We start from the raw sequence: 18,105 nt of genomic DNA on the forward strand, positions 1-18,105 counted from the left end.
TCTGTCATGATCAGTGCTCCTCCATACCTTCCGCTTGTACGATCCAAGCTCATGCACTGTCCTACATATTTCTCCTCTTCCAGTGTTGACACCAAGAAATATCTCTGCCCATTCTTTCCGAGGACCTCAGCACTTCTTACCTTCCAAAGTCTTCTCTTCCTTCTCTTTTGACCTACAACATTAGATTAAACCATATAGTCTTCGCCTGTTGAAATACCAGGATAAAAGTTCACAAACAATTTGCCTGAGAACTCAATGGCTCACTGCATGGTGTCAGAGTGAAATCCGAAGATCCCAAGTTTGATTGCTGATTTGTGCTGAACCAATGCCATAGGTACCACAAGTGGTCTCAGGTTTGCTTTGCCCAGTCTGTCATCGCTATTCTGTGACACACGCCCACCACCCGCCACTGGATGGTGCGCATGTGTGGGTGAGAATAGCATGTAACCTCTCTGCAATGCCCTCCATGGCAGAATAGCCTGCTGAAACTCAGGGGCCAATTTTAACCTTACCATCCAGATGAAAACAGGGCCAGCAAGCAGAAAATCTTTCAAGTTACTTACCTGCCCGGGAGCTGACAGATTTGGATTTTCATCTGTCCTCCTGAGCTGGAGAGAAGGCTCCCCATCCAAAGCTGGTAGGCTCCTTTTTAACACATGCATGTCACCTCACGGTGACATTACTGGGACCTGAGTGCAACTAAACTCAGCAGCCTAAGGGGAAACATTGGTGAGTTTCCAGCCATGCCTAACCCAGTAGCGAAGAGGATCAGGACAAGAACAGGCCCAAAAAGATGAAATTTGTCCTTTTGTTTTACTTGCCATGCAAGGTCAGCAAGACTAGGCTTGCTCCTCCAGTATCCACATGGAAAGCTGAGCCTCACCTATCAAGATCTCGCCCATATCCATCACCCCATCAATTGCAAGGAGCCACAAAGGATGGCCCAGCAGCCAATCTTGCCACTTACAGAATTCAAGTAAGGCCTGGGAGTTAAAAAGACCCAGGCCTAGCTCACACACTGCTACCCACCCATCCTAAAACAGGCCTGCAATTGAAATCCAGGCCTCATTGTCTGGGACCAGAAATAAAAAATTACCATTTGATTGAAGTGTTTGCTGTGATTAGGTTCAAAGGTCATAACAACCCATGTGAAGGGGAGAATTATTCATCAAGTTTTACAATAATATAGTGGATCAACAATTGCCATAACCATATCAGAAGAAAAATCGGAGTCCCAACCATTCCATATACTTTGATAGCTCCTAATATGACCTGTCAATCTAAAAATAAAAGCATTCAAAAAAGCTTTCCCCCAACTGTTGTGTTTATCAGCCATGTTTCCATTCCTGAAACACATGTTTAGTTTTAGTTTAGTTTATAGATACAGCACTGAAACAGGCCCTTCGGCCCACCGAGTCTGTGCCGAACATCAACCACCCATTTATACTAATCCTACACTAATCCCATATTCCTGTCACATCCCCACCTGTCCCTATATATTTCCCTACCACCTACCTATACTAGGGGCAATTTATAATGGCCAATTAACCTATCAACCTGCAAATCTTTGGCATGTGGGAGGAAACCGGAGCACCCGGAGGAAACCCACGCAGACACAGGGAGAACTTGCAAACTCCACACAGGCAGTACCCGGAATCGAACCCGGGTCCCTGGAGCTGTGAGGCTGCGGTGCTAACCACTGCGCCAATATGCCGCCCAAATGTCAACCAAGATCATATCCTCCGTGTCCAGATCAGTGTCCTCCAGATGCTGGACAGACCAGACAGGAGGGATGATTACAGATACTCGAGAGGGAAGACACACAGAGCAGTGTTGTGCAGGGATTGCGCTGAAGTCAGCCCAGGCTTGGTGACAACATCTTTACAGTTTTAGCAAACCAGCCGCAACTAGTCACAACAGCAACAACCTGTTTGCATTTAGGTAGTGCCTTTAATGTGGAATAAATGCCACAAGGCACTTTGCAGAGCAGTAATGATGGACACTTGAGTGTACCACTCTCTCCTTTAAGATGCGCCTTAAAACCTACCTTTTTGACCAAGTTTTTAGGCATCTGTTCTAACATCTCCTTATGTGGTTCGTGTTGTGGGATCATTTTAAGAGGCTGTAAGTGAAGAGTCACTAGAGAAAGTGATGTCATGTCACACATGACCAGAGAGTTGTGGGTGTATCCCGGCAGAGAAAGACGTGTGTTGGTGTGCTCCTCTAGTAGCTGTTAGTTCACGCACCAAAGGAACGAGTAATATTACATTCGGTTTCAAATAATGTTTGGCAATTGCTCCTGTGAAGCACCTTGGGACATTTCACTACATTAAAGGCGCTACATAAATGCAAACTGTTGTTGTAAATGGGAGAGAATCATAGAATCATACACCATCAAGGAAGGCCGTTCAGCCCTTTGTTCCTGTGTCAGCTCTTTGGAGCTATTCAATTAGTTGCACTTCCCTGCTCTTTCCCCACAGCCCTGCAAATTTTTCTGTTTATACCCAATTCCCTTTTGCAAGGTGACATGTCAAACAGGTAATTTCAAAGGCTGAGAGAAATGAAGTGTGGTGGAGGGATTTAGGGAGCATTCCAGAGAGTAGGGCCTAAACAGCTGAAAATGTCCTCATCTATATTACAACAGGGGGTGGAGGTTGATGCACAGGAGACTATAGAGTGAGAGGAACAAAGGGCTCACACAAGGCATAATTGTGGAGGAGGTCACAGGGATATGAAGGGGTGAGGCCATGGTTAGAATTATAGGATGAGGAAAAAGATTTGGAAATTGATGTGTTGGGGTACAGGACGCCGGTGTTGTTCCATGAGAATTTGGCTGCCCTGGGCTGGTATTTTTAACACTGAGAAACCTGGGTGAAGGACTAAGACCCACAGTCCAACAAATTGGAGTAGGAGAGAAAATGAGGCTTAACAGGAAGTAGTTTTTAGTTTAGTTTTAGAGATACAGCACTGAAACAGGCCCTTCGGCCCACCGAGTCTGTGCCGACCATCAACCACCCATGTTATACTAATCCTACACTAATTCCATATTCCTTCCACATCCCCACCTGTCCCTATATTTCCCTACCACCTACCTATACTAGGGACAATTTATAATGGCCAATTAACCTATCAACCAGTAAGTCTTTGGCATGTGGGAGGAAACCAGAGCACCCGGAGGAAACCCACGCAGACACAGGGAGAACTTGCAAACTCCACACAGGCAGTACCCAGAATTCAACCTGGGTCGCTGGAGCTGTGAGGCTGCGGTGCTAACCACTGTGCCACTGTGCCGCCCAAGTAGTGATGACATGCCAGCAAGCTTGAATTTTGAGAGTCCTTGTATTGTAGCAGGAGGGGAAGACTGAGGGAGGTGAGAAATCCCACAGTTTCAAAGTCCCGGGAAAGAGACAGGTAGACGAGGAGACATCAATGGTCCGTTCAACACAATCTGGATTGCCAGAGGATGAAGCACTGAGCAACACAACTATAGTCCGTCAAAGAATTTTGAAATTCTGCCCCTTGTAAGACATGTGTAAGATTTAATTGGCCAATTCACCCATTGTTCATTGGGTTCAGCTGTATGTTTGCATATATTTATCAGGTAATCAAGTTTGTTTTTGAAAGGTTATAATCCGCCAATAATTCTGTAAGACTTCTAAAGGAACCCACAACCTGATGACTCAAATGGGCAGTGGATCACCCAGTGCAATGTTGAAGGATGTCAACCAGCTGTGAATCCCTTGGTCTGTTGTGAGTTAGCTAATCCCAACCAAAGGGAAGGATTACAATGGTTGGTCTGGGATAATGGGGTCAGGTGGGAGAGAAATATCAGCCGCGATCAGCATGTGTTCATTATGCTGGAAAGACCTGCCCCAATGATTTTTCTCCACAAGCCACTGGGCTAACCCTGCTCTTCTGCTCACTCCCTGTACCTTTTGTTTCTCCTCACTGCTGTGCAACTGGCCTCCTTCCTTTTCAAAAAGAATTGCTCGACTCTGCTTCAGTGACGGGGCGAGCAGATGTCAGGACTCACTGTTGAGACCCACACCTGAAGGATAGCCATTTGGCCAATGAACTCCGTAGAGAGATTGCTAAAGTGATCATAGAATGATTACAGCACAGAAGGAAGCCTTTCGGCTCGTCATGTTCGTGCCAGCTCTCTGTAAGAGCTGCTCAGCTACTCCACTCCCCTGCCTTTTCCCTGTAGCCCTGCAAATTTTTTCTCTTCAGATAATCATCTAATTCCCTTTTGAAAGCCACAATTGAATCTGCTTCCACCACACTCTCAGCTACAGCATTCCAGATCCTAACCACATGCTGTATAAAAACGCTTTGCCTCATGTTGCCGTTGCTTCTTTTGCCAATCACCTTAGATCAGTGTTCTCTGGATCGGGATCCTTCCGTTAATGGCAACAGTTTCTGCCTATCTACTCTGTCCAGACCCCTCATGATTTTGACAATCTCGATCAAATCTCCTCTCACCCTTATCTTCTCTAACAGAGCAACCCCAGCTTCGCCAATCTAGCCATGAAACTGAAGTCTTTCATCCCAGGAACCATTCTCGTAAATCTTTTCTGCGCCTTCTCTTACGCCTTCACATCCTTCCTAAAGTGCAGTGCCCAGAATTGGACGCAATACTCTCATTGTGGCTGAACCATGTTTTATAAAGGTTCACCATAACTTCCTTGCTTTTGTACTCTCGGCTTCTATTTATATCAGTGCCTGCGCTGCATCATAAAAGATTAGAGCAAAGAGTTGTCTTGGAATGTGCAACCATTTAATCAGTTGATGAGAAAATCAATTGGAAGAATTGCTGTGTTCTCTTATAGGGGACAGTGCATCACCTTGGCCCTTAATGAATCAAGCTGGAAAAAATGACAACTTAATGTCTTGCAATTTGCACAATTTTACCAAGCTCCCTTTAAAAGTTTGCAGCATTTTGACACGCACTTAATCAAGGAACACAAGACTGCAGTTGTAAAAGATAATGGCATCTCATTACATACTAATAAAAGCTGCTGCACTGGGTTTAAATTCAATTTGTAAGGATGCTGAGCTCTTATCTCGAGGACACTCAGTATGCTCCTATTCTTGCTGAAAAGCCAATGGTTTGGTGTGTATCATTTCCCCTTGTGTAGATGGGGAAGATCTCCTCTGAATGTATTTACATTGAGACTGTCACAGTAAACTCACAGTCACAGAATACAGAACTCTGCTGTCTGTATCCAAACTCGTACCAAGTCCCGTTAACCTATTACCCCTGTGCTCACCGACCTACATTGGCTCCCTGTGCAGCAACACCTCCATTTTAAAATTCCCATCCTTGCTGTTGTCATGCAGCCAAGAATGAGGCACACATTATTTCGCCACATGAACATTAAAATCTTTAAAATGTTGCTAGGAAGAAAAGAGGGCCTATCACAAGGAATTGCCAGGCCCCTCACCGGAAAGACCTTTTTTGCATACTAGCAGACAATGTTGGAATAAAGGACCCAGTCCCTGATTCCCCAATGCACAGAAGACCTGGTCAGACCCGTTTAGTCACATGACTAACTGGCTGTTTGAATTTGAACTTGCCACAGAGTGTCTGAAACTCAGAAAGCTATTTGCTCCTGGATTGAGAACACCTCTCTCCTGTCTGCTCTCATCTCACTCTCACCAGCTTCAGAAACCATTGAAGACATATGAACCCCAAGAGAGAAAAGTCTCCGACAGTAAACAAGGTTTAAGAAGAATACTGGGCCCCAATGAAAATCAAGATCTACCGACAAGACTAGAGTGATCTCAAAGCACAGTAACAAGAAACTCTTCTGATATTGCCTCAAACCTCTCCATTTTATTTTTCTTCTCTTTTCTGTCTCTATTTGCATGTGCGTATCACGTGTGCATGCTAGCATGAGGTGTAACGTGTGTCCATATGCATTATCCGAATTAGAGTTTAGGTTTATGTTTTACATAAATTTCACTTTTCTTCACTTAAACTTCTTAAGAAAGCCTGTTTATGCTCATTTCTTTGCCTTATAATTGGAAAGTGGTGAACAAGGATTCACTAAGGGGGAGCTCAAAGCACAGTGTGTTTAAAACATAAACCCATTACAATAAGACCAGGTGAAGGCTAAAAGGGACCCCTAGACACCTTTCTCACCTGGTCATAACACTCTGCTTTGTTATTATTATCCTTCCCATTAAAGCCTGGCTCAGGTATAAAATTAAAACAACCCGGGCCCGACCCGACCACAGCCAACCCGGGCCCTTTAATTTTATTTTGTGCCCAACTGACCCGACCCGACACGAATATCCTTCATCCGTTCCAGCAGCAGGCTGTTCCTGCAGATGGAGTTGTGGGGAATCTGTAAGTCTGATCCCGTGACTTCCCAGAAGCAGCACTGTTCAGCCCGACCTGACCCGAGCCCGAATGCTGGACTCGGAATATAGACCCGACCCAAACCTGACTAGACCTGACTACATGTGTCATAGCCAGGCTTTACTTCGCATGGCAAAGAGGCCTACTGTGGAACAGGCTTGCCATCCACTCTGTGACTCGGGCATTTGCACAACTGAAGTCCTTTCACACCCGCCGTGTAAGTGTTGGACAGTATTCATTTCCTGAAGGCATCAAAGATTGTTGACAACTTGGCCAGGTCTGGCAGAGCTTTCACTTCTGGAGTCAAAAGGTTTTAGGATCAAACCTCACTCCAGTACCTGAACATTTTTTAATTGTTTCACGGGATGTGGGCATCGCTGGCAAGGCCAGAATTTGTTGCCCATCCCTAATTGCCCTTGAGCTGAGTGGCTTGGTAGACCATTTTAGAGGGCAGTTAAGAGTCAACCACATTTGCTGTGGATCTGGAGTCACATGTAGGCCAGACCAGGTAAGGACAGCAAATTTCTTTCTTAAAAGGACATTTGTGAGCCAGATGAATTTTTATGACCATTGATGCTAACTCCATGACACCATTACTGAGAAAAGCTTTCAATTAATTGAAATTTCTTTAATTAGATCATTGAATTTAAATTCCACTAGCTGCTTTGGTGGAATTTGAACCTGTCACCAAGGCATTACCCTAAACTGGATAACAAAACCAGTGATATTATCACTATGCCACATCTCCCCAGGGCTAGCTTATATGAACAGCAGCTGTAAACTATTTAGTGGGTAAAGTATTATTCTGCTGCTAAGTTGAGGCCATGCTGACCTGCTGTTACTTAAACATCAAGTGAGGCTGCTCAGAGCGACTGACTTTAGAAGTGTTTTATGAGGTTCCTGGCAGTGATTGGAAACATGAAGGGGGTGAATTTATTCGGGGCTAGTCTCGCTCTGCCCTGCAACCTTGGCAGAATTTTGGCAGAAGCTCCATTTACATGCATCAGTGGGGTTTCCACAGAATATACGGTGGAGGAACAAGAAGGATTCCACCCCATGGCTCTTGTTGCTGTTGGGGGATTGTAGCCTGGAGGGCAGTTTGGGGCTCAGGGACTGATCACAGTGATGCAGGAATGACAGGGAGAGGTGGTGGTGGGGTGTGCGTCCAGTAGTCTGAAGCCAGGACAGGTGATGGCAGGAAAAAGGAGCAAACACCATCAGGCCACAGGCCCAGTTTTAGTAATTCCGGATGGGAATATTGTGGTCAGAATGCCACAGCGCCACCTACCTTAGAGAAGGAATTGGGAGGACTCAGAGCAACAGCACTGTACACAGGAAAGAGTTACAGAAAGTGTGACACTTGCAGGAAGTGCGGCTGATATGTTGGACTTCTAATAGATGTAATACATGAACAACAGAGAGACTGAACTGAGACGCGAATGAGCCAATAGGCAGCGGTATTAGGTGTGGCTAAATTCAGCCGCACTTAATTGACACAATCTGGATTAAAGATTGTCCCTCGGTGAATGGGACCACAATGCTGGAGCGATCTCAAAAGAAATACTCTGAGCTTCAAATCTGTCCCTGTAAGCTCGCCGAAGGATCAGACAGCTAGCGTGACAGATTTCAACTGAAGACGACCCGAGAAGGTTCCAACATTACATAGAGTCATAGAGTTATACAGCACAGAAACAGGCCCTTTGGCCCATCATGTCCGTGCCGGCCATCAAGCACCTACCAATTCTAATCCCATTTTACAGCACTTGGCCCGTACCCTTGTATGCTATGGCGTTTCAAGTGCTCATCTAAATATTTCTTAATGTTGTGAGGCTTCCTGCCTCTACCACCCCTTCAGGCAGTGCATTCCAGATTCCAACCATCCTCTGGTGAAAGCATTTTTCCTCAAATCCCCTCTAAACCTCCTGACCCTTACCGTAAATCTATGCCCCCTGGCTATTGACCCCTCCGCTAAGGGAAAAAGTTTCTTCCTATCTAACCTATCGATGCCCCTCATAATTTTGTATACCTCAATCATGTCCCCGCTCTGCCATCTCTGCTCTAAGGAAAACAACCCTAGCCTTTTCAGTCTCTCTTCAAAACTGAAATGTTCCAGCCCAGGCAAAGTCCTGGTGAATCTCCTCTGCACCCTCTCCAGTGCAATCACATCCTTCCTATAGTGTGGTGCCCAGAACTGAACACAGTACTCCAGCTGTGGCCTAACTAGCGTTTTATACAGATCCATCATAACCTCCCTGCTCTTATATTCTATGCCTTGGCTGATAAAGGCAAGTATCCCATATGCCTTCCTAACCACCTTATCGACCTGTGCTGCTGCCTCCAGTGATCTATGGACAAGTACACCAAGGTTCCTCTGACCTTCTGTACTTCCAAGAGTCCTACCATCCATTGTATATTCAAAGAACAAAGAACAGTACAGAACAGGAACAGGCCATTCAGCCCTCCAAGCCTGCGCCGATCTTGATGCCTGTCTAAACTAAAACCTTCTGCACTACCGGGGTCCGTATCCCTCTATTCCCATCCTATTCATGTATTTGTCAAGATGCCTCTTAAACGTCTCTATGGTACGTGCTTCCACCACCTCCCCCGGCAACAGGTTCCAGGCACTCACCACCCTCTGTGTAAAGAACTTGCCTCGCATATCCCCTCTAAACTTTGCCCCTCTCACCTTAAACCTATGTCCCCTAGTAACTGACTCTTCCACCCTGGGAAAAAGCTTCTGACTATCCACTCTGTCCATGCCGCTCATAACTTTGTAAACCGCTATCATGTCGCCCCTCCACCTCCGTCGTTCCAGTGAAAACAATCCGAGTTTATCCAACCTCTCCTCATAGCTAATGCCCTCCAGACCAGGCAACATCCTGGTAAACCTCTTCTGTGCCCTCTCCAAAGTCTCCACATCCTTCTGGTAGTGTGGTGAGCAGAATTGCACGCAATATTCTAAGTGTGGCCTAACTAAAGTTCTGTACAGCTGCAGCATGACTTGCCTATTTTTATACTCTGTGCCCCGACCGATGAAGGCAAGCATGCCGTATACCTTCTTGACTACCTTATCCACCTGCGTTGCCACTTTCAGTGACCTGTGGACCTGTACGCCCAGATCTCTCTGCCTGTCAATACTCCCAAGGGCTCTGCCATTTACTGTATACTTCCCACCTGCATTAGACCTTCCAAAATGCATTACCTCACATTTGTCCAAATTAAACTCCATCTGCCATTTCTCCGCCCAAGCCTCCAACCGATCTATATCCTGCTGTATCCTCTGACAATCCTCATCACTGTCCGCAACCCCACCAACCTTTGTGTCATCCGCAAACTTACTAATCAGACCAGCTACATTTTCCTCCAAATCATTTATATATACTACAAACAGCAAAGGTCCCAGCACTGATCCCTGCAGAACACCACTAGTCACATCCCTCCATTCAGAAAAGCACCCTTCCACTGCTACCCTCTGTCTTCTATGACTGAGCCAGTTCTGTATCCATCTTGCCAACTCACCTCTGATCCCATGCGACTTTACCTTTTGTATCAGTCTGCCATGAGGGACCTTGTCAAAGGCTTTACTGAAGTCCATATAGATAACATCCACTGCCCTTCCTTCATCAATCATCTTTGTCACTTCCTCAAAAAACTCAATCAAATTAGTGAGACACGACCTCCCCTTCACAAATCCATGCTGCCTCTCGCTAATAAGTCCATTTGTTTCCAAATGGGAGTAAATCCTGTCCCGAAGAATCCTCTCTAATAATTTCCCTACCACTGATGTAAGGCTCACCGGCCTATAATTTCCTGGATTATCCTTGCTACCCTTCTTAAACAAAGGAACACCATTCGCTATTCTCCAGTCCTCTGGGACCTTTCCTGTAGCCAATGAGGATGCAAAGATTTCTGTCAAGGCCCCAGCAATTTCTTCCCTTGTCTCCCTCAGTATTCTGGGGTAGATCCCATCAGGCCCTGGGGACTTATCTACCTTAATGCTTTGCAAGACACACAACAGCTCCTCCTTTTTGATAATGAGATGACTGAGACTATCTACCCTCCCTTCCCTAGGCTCATCATCCACCAAGTCCTTCTCCTTGGTGAATACTGATGCAAAGTACTCATTTAGTACCTCGCCCATTTCCTCTGGCTCCACACATAGATTCCCTTCTCTGTCCTTGAGTGGGCCAACCCTTTCCCTGGTTACTCTCTTGCTCTTTATATACGTATAAAAAACCTTGGGATTTTCCTTAATCCTGTTTGCCAATGACTTCTCATAACCCCTTTTAGCCCTCCTGACTCCTTGCTTAAGTTCCTTCCTACTGTCTTTATATTCCTCAAGTGCTTCGTCTGTTCCTAGCCTTCCAGCCCTTCCGAACGTTTCCTTTTTCTTTTTGACGAGGCTCACAATATCCCGCGTTATCCAAGATTCCCGAAACTTGCCAAACTTATCCTTCTTCCTCACAGGAACATGTTGCTCCTGGATTCTAATCAACTGATGTTTGAAAGACTCCCACATGTCAGATGTTGATTTACCCTCAAACAGCCGCCCCCAATCTAAATTCTTCAGTTCCTGCCTAATATTGTTATAATTAGCCTTCCCCCAATTTAGCACCTTCCCCCGAGGACTACTCTTATCCTTATCCACAAGTACCTTAAAACTTATGGAATTATGGTCACTGTTCCCGAAATGCTCCCCTACTGAAACTTTGACCACCTGGCCGGGCTCATTCCCCAATACCAGGTCCAGTACGGCCCCATCCCTAGTTGGACTATCTACATATTGTTTCAAGAAGCCCTCCTGGATGCTCCTTACAAATTCTGCCCCATCCAAGCCCCGAGCACTAAGTGAGTCCCAGTCAATATAGGGGAAGTTAAAATCACCCACCACTACAACCCTGTTACCTTTACATCTTTCCAAAATCTGCCTTGTTAGTCCTCCCAAAATACATTGCCTCACACTTCTCAGGATTAAATTCCATTTGCCACTGCTCTGCCCATCTTACCAGCCCATCTATATCGTCCTGGAATCTAAGGCTATTCTCCTCACTATTTACGACACTACCAATTTTCGTGTCATCTGCAAACTTACTTATCATACCTCTTATATTCACGTCTAAATGATCAATGTACACTACAAACAGCAAGGGTCCCAGCACCGATCCTTGCGGTACGCCACTGGTCACAGGCTTCCACTCGCAAAAACAGCCCTCGACCATTACTCTCTGCCTCCTGCCACTAAATCAATTTTGGATCCAATTTGCCAAATTGCCCTGGATCCCATGGGCTCTTACCTTCTTACCAATCTCCCATGCAAGACCTTATCAAAAGCCTTACTGAAGTCCATGTAGACGACATCAACTGCTTTACCCTCATCTACACAGCTAGTCACCGCCTCGAAAAATTCAATCAAGTTAGTTAGACATGATCTCCCCCGCCAAAGCCATGCTGACTATCTCTGATTAATCCATACCTCTCCATGTGGAGATTAATCCTGTCCCTCAGAATGGTTTCCAATATTTTCCCGACCACTGATGTTACACTCACCGGCCTGTAATTACCTGGTTTATCCCTGTTACCCTTCTTGAATAATGGTATCACATTCGCTGTCCTCCAGTCCTCTGGTACCTCTCCTGTGGCCAGAGAGGATTTGAAAATCTGTGTCAGAGCCCCTGCTATCAACTCCCTTGCCTCACATAACAGCCTGGGATACATTTCATCTGGGCCTGGGGATTTATCCACTTTGAAGCCCGCTAAAACAGCTAATACTTCCTCCCTTTCAATGCTAATATGTTCCAGTAAATCACAATCCCCGTCCCTGATTTCTGCACCTACATCGTCCTTCTCCATAGTGAACACAGATGAAAAGTAATCATTTAAAACCTCACTTATGTCCTCCGGCTCCACACACAGATTGCCACTTTGGTCCCTAATGGGCCCCACTCTTTCCCTGGTTATCCTCTTGCACTTAATATACTTATAAAATGCCGTAGGATTTTCCTTTACCTTGCCCGCCAGTGTTTTTTCATGTCCTCCCTTCGTTCTCCTGATTACTTTTTTAAATACCCCATACACTTTCTATACTCCTCTAATGCCACTACTGTTTTCAGCGCTCCGAATCTGCCATATGCCTCTTTTTTTTTCCTGATCCAATCCTTTATATCCCTTGAGATCCATGGTTCCCTGGACTTGTTGGTCCTACCCTTCACCTTTTCGGGTACGTGTTGGCTCTGAACCCTCACTATTTCCTCTTTGAATGACTCCCACTGGCCTGATGTAGACTTTCCTACAAGTAGCTGCTCCCGGTCCACTTTGGCCAGATCCTGTTTTATCATACTGAAATCGGCCTTTCGCCAATTCAGTACCTTTATTTCCAACCCGTCTTTATCCTTTTCCATAACTACCTTAAATCTTACAGAGTTATGGTCACTATCCCTGAAATGCTCCCCCACTGACACTTCTACCACTTGTCCAGCTTCATTCCCTAGGATTACGTCCAGTACTGCCCCTTCTCTTGTAGGACTTTCTACGTACTGGCTCAAAAAGCTCTCCTGGATGCATTTTAAGAATTCCGCCCCCTTTAAGCCTTTTGCACTAAGAATTTCCCAGTTGATATTAAGGAAGTTGAAATCCCTTACTATTATTACCCTATTATTTTTACACCTCTCTGAGATTTGCCTACATATCTGCTCCTCTATCTCTCCCTGATTGTTTGGAGGCCTGTCGTACACTCCCAGCCAAATGATTGCCCCCTTTTTGTTTTTAAGTTCTACCCATCAATGCCCCTTAAAAACTGTTGAATTCTGGGTTAAATTTGTATCTTGGCAAGTGCAGATAAGGAGCACTGGTTTTGCCATGACTATTGCTAAAAGGTTATCACCTATACTTACAGTATGATGAATAGTTAAGCTTCTTTACAGCTATTACACTGATTCTGATATTTTTAAATAAATTGCAATGAGGCTGTGATATTGCTGCATTGGCCCATCACTGAGGGGTTAATATTATTCATGCAAGTAGATATAAGCTTCTGATTCCTACCAGCAGGCAGGTCCGACAAATGTGTACAATGCCGACAAGCATGGACACTACCAGCTGCCCTGCCGCAAAGTCTCAGGAGAAAGGGGAAGGAAAAGGTCCAATTACACGGGAATCAGACAAGTAAACTCTAGCAGGCCAGAGTATGAGAGGGATAGGGTGGGGGAGGGGAATGAGAGTGAGGAGAATGGAAGTGATTTAGGGATGGGAGTGACAGTGAGAGAGGGAGGGGAATGAGAGTGAGAGGAAGGAGAGGGAGAGGCATGAGAGTGAGAGAGGGAGAAGGAGGAGAACAATAGGGAGAGTCAGGGGAAAAGAAGTGAGAGAGGGAGAGGGAGACCAATGAGAGGGAGAGGAATGAGAATGATCAAGGAAGAGGGAGGGAATGAGAAAGAGAGGCAGGGGAACAGAAGTGAGAGAGGGAGAGAGAGGCCAATGAGAGTAAGAGGGAGAGGGACAGGAATGAGAGTGAAAGAGAGAGAAAGAGGGGAACAAGAGGGAGAAGGGGGGAATTGAGAGTTAGAGGGAGGAGAACGAGAGGGAGATGAAAGTGAAAGGAGTATGTGAGAAGGTGGGGGATGAGAGGGGCCAAACCTATGTGGGAGAAATTTGTGCCCTAAATTCCCGCAGGGCCTGTTGCATACCTGGGGATAATGTGGCCAGGTGAGGACAGGAGGTGGTGGGAAATGGGTGAGGACCTGGTGATGTCAAATTCACTCTCTGAAGAACTGAGGAGGTGCCGGTGGGAACCAGCAAAATTCCCAGTGCGCCTGCTTTCTATCCTGCTCTCACACTCATTCCCCTCTCCCTTCCTACTCCTCACACACTCACTCCCCTCCTCCTTCCTTCCCCTCACTCACTCTACTCACAGTGGCGCAGTGGTTAGCACCGCAGCCTAACAGCTCCAGCGACCCGGGTTCAATTCTGGGTACTGCCTGTGTGGAGTTTGCAAGTTCTCCCTGGGTCTGCGTGGATTTTCTCCGGGTGCTCCGGTTTCCTCCCACAAGCCAAAAGACTTGCAGGTTGGTAGGTAAATTGGCCATTACAAATTGTCCCTAGTATAGGTAGGTGATAGGGAAATATAGGGACAGGTGGGGATGTGGTAGGAGTATGGGATTAGTGTAGGATTAGTATAAATGGGTGGTTGATGGTCGGCACAGACTCGGTGGGCCGAAGGGCCTGTTTCAGTGCTGTATCTCTAAACTAAAACTAAACTAAACTCTCGCTACCCTCTTCCTTCCTACCCCTCACTCACTCTCACTCCACTTCCCCTTCATACTCTTCACTCATTCTCACTCACCCTCCTTCCTACCCCTCATTCACTCTCACTCCCCTCCCCAATCTGACCCTTCACTCACTCTTGCTTCATTCCCCCTTCCTAACTCTCATTCTCGCTCCCCTCCCCGATCCTAGCCCTCACTTACTCTCACTCCTCCTTCCTATCTCTCACTCACTCCACTCCCCTTTCCTACTCTGTCACTCACTTTTGCTGCCCTCCTCCTTCCTGCCCCTCACTCACTCTCTCTGCCCTCTCACTTCTTGTCCCTCGCTCACTCTCGCTCCCCTCCCACTTTCTACCCCTGAATCACTCTCGCTCCCCTCCCCGTCATATCCCTCTCTGCTTCTGGTTCCCTTCCCTCTAACTTTCTCACTCTCGCTCCCCTCCCCCTTCTTATCCCTCTCTCACTCTCGTTCGCCTCCCTCTCCCTCTTGTTTCCCTCCTCCTCCCTATCCCTTGTTCACTCTCAGTCCCCTCCTCTTTCATATCCCTCGCTCACTCTCACGCTCCTCCTGTTTTCTCTGTCCAGACTGAACTGGACACTGGCAGGATTCTGGTGTTCAGTGTCATGTCGAAGCACAAGTGGGGCCCAGTCTGACAGACTGGAATAGTCCAGGGAGATAAAGGAAGTTAAGTTCAAACTTGACCACTCTTTGAAGCCAGTGCTGCTGGTTTCACTCTCAAGCGCCTCATCAAATGTGACATTTTGATTTCCCCCCCACCTCTCCTGCACACATCCAAGATGTGGCATATGCACCCACCTACACTGTGCCAATTGCCTGACGTCAGTGGGTGGGATAGAATTGGATGCAGGTGGAGTAATTCCTGCATTGTCAGCAGAGCTGGATTACAGATTTCAGATTCCTTGTAATTATTTACACATAAAATAACTTCTTCGGAAACTGTAAGGGTGACTGTGTAGATTAGAATGCTCTTTTCTTCAATGTGTATGTAGTTAAATTATTTTATCTGTCTTATTTACCTGAGCGAGGAAACATTACAACAGAAACTTTCGATTGGTTTTGAGGTACCTGCGGGTGTGAGAATCCTCTGGTTAGAGGAAGAACAACCGCGTTTAACACTAAATTTCCTTTAGAAAGTTACTATTGAATCTGCTTCCTCCCCCCCTTTCAGGAAGTGCATTCCACATTATAACAACTCATTGCATTAAAAACACTCTCATCGCCTCCCAATACTTGTTGTTCAAACTCAAACAATGGACTCCTTTTTTGGGGGGGGGGGTGGGTAGAGTGGCGGTGAGGGAGATGATCTTGGTGCCTCGCTTGAAGGAACAGGTCAGGTTCCATTCCAGGACACGTTGCGGTTTAAACAGCCAAGCCAGCTGTGGGGGAATCAGACTCGCAGCGCCAGTGCACCCTGTCAGCTGTTCCACACTCTCCGCCAGGCAGCTGGTGCTCACTGCCCCCAGCCCACATCACAATGGTTAACACTGAAGAAACAGATGGGAGACAGGCACGTCAGAGGACCTCAGCACAGTCAGTGACTCAGAAGGAGAATGAAAGTAGGATCCTGGGATCTGCTGGGGATTAGACCACACAGTGACTCTGAGGCCTTTCAGAGCTTCCTGACAGCTGATATTTTTGACTCAGAAATCAGCACAATTATGGAAGTGTTTCCCCTCATCTGTGGGATTGATAGCCGCTGTTCTGTTCCTGTTTTTTCCACAAAACCTGGGCACTTCTTCGAGGGGGTTTGGTTCGGACAAATGCAGATCGGAAATATTTAATTTCCTTTTCTTGTTATATTGTTGGCTTGTTCCCCTCTTGCTCCCCAGACGATGTGGGAAGCTGTTGTAGAAACTTCAGGGTTGGGAGAGAGATAGACTGATGGAGAGTAATCAGCAGGGTGTGAGGGAAAGACAGAGTTTGGAACAGAGAGTCATAGGCAGGATGTGGGGGAAAGAGAGTTAGGAACAGAGAGTCATAGGCAGGATTCTGGAAAGGTTCCATCAGACTGCAAAGTGGCAAATATAATCCCTCTATTCAAGAAAGGGGAAGGCAGAAAACAGGTAACTGTAGGGCAGTTAGCTTGATATCTGTCATGGGGAAGGTGTTAGAATCGATCATTAAGGAGGTTATAGCTGGGGACTTAAAAAACTCAAGGTAATCAGGAATAGTCAGCATGTTTTGTGAAAGGGAAATCATTTTTAACCGATTTGTTGGAGTTCTTTGAAGGAGTAACATGCACTGAGAATAAGGTGGAGCCCGTTGACGTACTGTACTTGGATTTCCAGAAGGCATTTGACAAGGTGCCACATAAAAGGTTATTGCGCAAAGTAGGAGCTCATGGTGTAGAGGGTAATATATTAACATGGATAGAAGATTGGCTGGCTGGCAGAAAACAGAGAGTATGCAGAAATAGGTTATTTTCTGATTGACAGGGTGTGACGAGTGGAGTCCCGCAGGGGTCTGTGCTGGGGCCTCAACTTTTTACAATTTATATCAATGACTTAGATGAGGGGAGCAATGGCATGGTAGCTAAATTTGCAGATGACACAAAGATAGGTAGGAATGTATGTTGTGAAGAGGACAGAAGGAGCTTGCAGACTGATATAGATAGGTTGAGTGAGTGGGCAAAAATCTGGCAGATGGAGTATAATGTGGGAAAGTGTGATGTTGTTCACATTGGCAGGAAGAATAAAAATGCAGAGTATTTCTTAAATGAAGAAAGACTGCAGAATTCCAAGATACAGAGGGATCTAGGTGTTCTAGTGCATGAGTCACAAAAAGTTAGTATGCAGGTACAGCAAGTAATAAATAAGGCTAATAGAATGCTATCCTTTATTATGAGAGGAATTGAAAATAAAAGTAAGGATGTTATGCTTCAGTTATACAGGGCATTGGTGAGACCACATCTCGAATACTGTGTGCAGTTTTGGTCTCCTTATTTAAGGAAGAATATAAAAGCGTTGGAGGTGGTTCAGAGGAGGTTTACTAGATTGATACCTGAAATGAGTGGGTTGTCTTATGAGGAAAGGTTGGACAGACTGGGCTTATTTTCACTGGAGTTTCAAAGAGTGAGGGGAGACTTGATTGAAGTATATAAGATCCTGAACAGTCTTGACAAGGTGGATGTGGAAAGAATGTTTCCTCTTGTGGGTGAGTCCCGAACTAGGGGGCACTGTTTGAAAATTAGGGGTTGCCCTTTTAGGACAGAGATGAGGAGAATTTTTTTTCTCTCAGAGAGTTGTGCGACTTTGAAACTCTGCCTCAGAATGTGGTGGAGGCGGGTCATTAAATATTTTTAAGGCGGAGGTAGATAGATTCTTGTTAGCCAAGGGAATCAAAGGTTATTGGGGGTGGATGGGAGTGTGGAGTTCGAAACACAAACAGATCAGCCATGATCTTATTGAATGGCGGAGCAAGCTGGAGGGGCCGAATGGCCTATTTCTGCTCCTAATTCG

The 18,105-nt window shown here is 45.9% G+C and overlaps 1 protein-coding gene across 1 annotated transcript in view; it reads right to left on the reverse strand.

Moving 5' to 3' along the window:
• The window catches only part of LOC137375149 (glypican-1-like), a 198,472-nt gene that overhangs the window by 59,065 nt on the left and 121,302 nt on the right, over positions 1-18,105 (reverse strand). The window lies entirely within an intron of this gene.

Source organism: Heterodontus francisci, chromosome 11, assembly GCF_036365525.1.
Source record: "Heterodontus francisci isolate sHetFra1 chromosome 11, sHetFra1.hap1, whole genome shotgun sequence".
Taxonomy (NCBI): domain Eukaryota; kingdom Metazoa; phylum Chordata; class Chondrichthyes; order Heterodontiformes; family Heterodontidae; genus Heterodontus; species Heterodontus francisci.